Source organism: Chrysochloris asiatica, unplaced genomic scaffold (genome assembly GCF_000296735.1).
Source record: "Chrysochloris asiatica unplaced genomic scaffold, ChrAsi1.0 scaffold00068, whole genome shotgun sequence".
Lineage (NCBI taxonomy): Eukaryota > Metazoa > Chordata > Mammalia > Afrosoricida > Chrysochloridae > Chrysochloris > Chrysochloris asiatica.
The window spans coordinates 6973989-6978511 of NW_006408586.1; the positions used below are offsets into that span (position 1 = coordinate 6973989).

Sequence of the window (4523 nt, forward strand, 5' to 3'; positions counted from 1 at the left end):
ATACCCTCCCCTAGAACTCTGTTAAGACATACGTCTGTTACTTACCCAGAACATTAAGCATGAATAGGAGGAGATTCAGATAGATACTTATGGGAAATCAAAGCAGACAAAACTGGAAGGAACAGAGATTAAGAGAAAACTTCCTAATAAGGGTAGTGTTTATTCAGGGTAGTAAGGTTCCAGTAGATTTCAACAGGAACAGTTGAGAACATAGGGCATTCAGCAAGCGCTAATATCAAAGATATGGTCTCAGTAAAGTATTACTAGAGTTCACATAGGACAGTGATGGAGAATAGACATGGCAAGTCAAGTTGACACTAGAGAAGAAAAGGTGGCAAATTCTTGGGGAACTTGTGGTTAACTCTGTAGTGGAGAGTTTCAAAACTTGTGTGTGTGTCTGTGGATTCAGAATGCTTTCCTCATCCCAAGGCTTCCTTTGGAATCCAGTATTATGATACTTAAATAAGACTGACTCTAGTTACACACAATGTACCAATCAAGGTCTAACCAAGAAAATCAAATCCACTGCAAGTATTTATGACAGAAAGACTATGGTGCAGGGATTTGACATACAGGTGACAGAAAATCTGAGAATCAAAGAGAATGAAGAGGAACCTGGAAACCATGACCACCTCTAGAACAAAAGGTTGGAGAAAGAAGAAGGTGAGGTTACTAAAGCCTATGAATGAATACCATCAGGAATCTGGAACCAAAAAGACCTGTCATATATGATCAGGAAATGCAAAAAGATCCAGGTTTTACAGCATATCCTTTCCATGCCTGGAGATCCTACCAGTGTCTTCTGTAGGCTAAACACAGAAAGAAAACAGCTGACTTTGGAGGAGAGGCAGCAAAATACTGGACAAAGAAGAAAAGTTATATAACTCTTCTACAAAAAAGATACAGAAAGACAAATGAAGCAGATGCAGATGATAGTCCTGGAAATCTGAGCTTCAGACAAAGGGACAGAGAAGTAGATTGAATGCTTATTCGTATGAGAAAAAGCTGAGCAGACATGACAAAACAAGGAGACAAACTAGTGACCTACGCCAGCTGACCAGATGTGGTGCAGCCATCTTAATCTTTTGTGAGCAGTTTCAGAGACAAGAAAACATATTGACATGCAGAAACATACTGATAGCTCACAAAGATAAAGGTGCAATTCTTTTCCACACACTCCCCTGGTGAATAGAGGTGAGGTTGTTTTCCAAATGTGTTCAGCACCAGTGAATCTCCCATTCTTCTGTGGTCAGGGCCTAATGGAGATGAGTGCAGCAATTGTGAGCCCCAAGAGGGGAATATTCTCTGTATCAATCTTACTTGGGGCGGCCCTGCTAAAAATCTGCAGTGCAGACCCTTACCAACCCTGGGCTAACCCTCACTAGGAGAAGAAGCTGAACAAACACATGTGGGCAAGGGAGAAGAAAGGGTACTAGTGATTTGTGCCTGATGGGCAGATGCAGCACTGCCAATTTGAACTTTTGTGGGTGACTTTGAAGGTAAGAGGGCAGCAGGTATCACAGAGGTGTAACACTTATTGCCAGACAGAAAGGTGCAATTTTTTTCTTGTACCATATATTATCCTGGTGACCAGAGGTAAGGTTGACCCAAACCTGCATACACTTCTAACAAAGCTTCTGCTCTCTGGTTGGTAGGAGTTGCATCAAAGAGAAGGGGGAACTACCAACACCATTCGCAGTACCTGGAATTAGGTGTGGCCTACTCCAGACCTGCAGAGTAGGTTCTGGTAAGCCCTGTAAATAGAAGGACCCCTAACCCTCAGCTGTCCTCTGGGATGGAAATATCCTAATCCTTCAGCTGCTTTGGGATCTGCACAAACAAATACTAGATTGGGTGCCCAGAACAGACAACATCTAGCCCTACAGGAATTTCATACAGGATTGAGAGTGTTACCATCTCATCCCTTGTCCACCCACAATGTGATTGATGTCCAGAAGATCCCAGGATTTTCTCCTATCTGAGTCTAGTCCCAGCATTGTTTTTGTTTTGTTTTGTTTTCTTTCATTAGTTTTCTTTGTTTATTCTTTCTTCCTAGTCTTCCTCTCCATTGTTTTTTATTTTTCTATTTTCAGTTTCATTTTTGCTTCATTCTTTCCCAACCACTGTGTTCTTTCCTTCTTGCTTTCTCTTTCTTTCTCTCTCTCTTTTTGCTTCCTCTTTGATTTTCTTTGCCACTCTCTGATTTCATTCTTTTTTACTCATTCTATTCCTTAATTGTGTTTAGTTATTTTTATTTCTTTTTATTTTCCCTCTTTTATTTGTTTAAATTTTCCTTTCCAACTTTTCTGTCTTTAGTTATTGTATTCTTTTTCTTGCTGTTGCATGCTTTTTTTCCTTTTTTCTGTTGTTTGCATGTTTCATTCCTTCAATCTTGTATGTGTGTTCTCTTCTTGCCTCACTTGACATGAGACAACAATGTGTCCATACAGCCCAGCCACAACCATAATCTGTACAACCCCATTGACTGGGCAAGAGCTAATACAAGCTTCTATAACCCAGATCAAGGACCACAACCTACACCAGCAAAACGCATCCCAAACTGAGCTGCAAACACAATGAACAAAGAATGGTAATGTGGTTATCGCCAAATCACACCTACCCGGAGGAAGTTGGTAAATACCTAAGAATACACAAACATAATACAACTTAATTCAAATATTACAACATCACAATGTCTCAGAAGCAGCAGACAATTTCTGTTTACACAAAGAAAAGAGACAGAGTGACTCAAATGAGTTTTTAAGAGGCAGGACTAGAAAAGAAAGAAAGGAAAAAAAAAAAGCATTGGCACTACCTGAAAAAAATTCAAAGAATGATATTTGTTGTTGTTGTTAAGTGCCTTCAAATTGGTTGTGACTCATAGAGACCCAGTATAGAGTTTTTGAGGAACAGCTGATGAGCTTGAACTGCTGACCTTGTAGTTCAAACCAACCTTGTAGTCTAGTGCATTAACCCACAGTGCTGCACCAGGACTCCAAGAATGATATTAAAGTACCTCCAAAGAGTGGACAGAAAGGTTGAGGAAAATGAGGAAGAATTCAGGAAAACACCACAGAAACAAACAAATAATATGTAGATTTGGAGACAATACAAAACTTAGAAATAAAAAAGATTAATACTGAGATTTCTGAATTAAGCAATACATTAAAAGGGAAAAGGAGTAGATTTGAGTCAATGAAAATCTGAATTAGTGACCCTAAAAATCCACCTCTCAATACTAGTATTCTTGAAGAGCAAACAAAAAAGAAGAGTGAAAAAACCTGAAGAAAGCCTAAGACTCATGTGGAACAACATGAAGAGGAATAAATATGGGTGATCAGAATCCAAGGACAGGAAGAGGTAGAGAAAAGTGCAGAAAAAAGTGTCAAAGAGATGTTGGAAGAAAATTTCCTCAACATTATGGAAGATGAGGAGATACGTATTCAATAAACTTAATGAACTCCAAGCAGGATAGACCCCTAAAAGAAAATCACCAAGACATAACATAATCAATCTCTCCAAAATCAAAGACAAGCAATGAATCATGAAAGCAGCTCAGAAAAAAATTAAAAGTTACCAAAAAAGGAAAACCAATAAGATTAAGTTCTGATATCTCAACAGAAACCATGCAGGCAAGGAAGCAAAGGGGAGAAATATACAACTCTGAAAGAAAAAAAATTACTAATCATGAGTAATACCCAGGAAAATTGTCCCTGAAATACATGGTGAAATTAGGACAATTAAAGTTAAACATAAAGAAAGGACTTGGTCATAACCACATCAATTAAATATATATATTTGATGCAACTTCTCTTTGATACAACTCTAACCACCCAGAGAGGAGACTTTAGGGAGTCCTTTGGACTAAGAGTCAGCAACAGCAGACAACTACCTGAATTTGACATGCATGGCAACATCAAATAGAATTCAATCCAGAACTATCCAAAGTAAAATAAACCTGTTGTTGTTGTCAAGTGCCATTGAGTCAATTCCAACCCATAGCAATCCTGTATAGGGTTTTCAAGGAGCAGCTTGTGATCTTGAACTGCCAACTTTGCAGTTCAAATGGCTTTGCAGTCTGGCACATTGACCCACAGCGACACACCAGTACCTACAGGATTGAAAATAGGGAGCAAGAGATAGCAATTTATAATGAAGACAATTACAAAGAAAAAAGAGTGAAAAGTTTAGTTACAGAACTTCCAAATGGTGAGAAAGTCAAGTGGATTTCAAGATAAAACAGACCATTTCAAACTTGGGAATAAGTTAATAAATTATGGAGTACCCTGCAAGAAAATTAATATACCTTCACATCAAATCATGAAAAAGAGAAACCATGAAGATTTAGCAAACATTAAAACAACAGAAACAAAGAAATTGGCAAGAATACACGCAAGCAAAATGAACTAAGCACAGAAAATTATGTCAAGCAAGGTAGCCAGCAGCAGCACCAAAACCACAGAAAAATGAATGCAATCAATTCATAACTTTTGATAATTACAATGAACTTCAATGGATTAAAT

General features: G+C 38.2%; 1 pseudogene; it reads right to left on the reverse strand.

Annotated features, from left to right (window-relative positions):
- Positions 1-2599: 2599 nt before the first annotated feature.
- Positions 2600-4523, reverse strand: part of LOC102813554 — a 42180-nt pseudogene continuing 40256 nt past the window's right edge.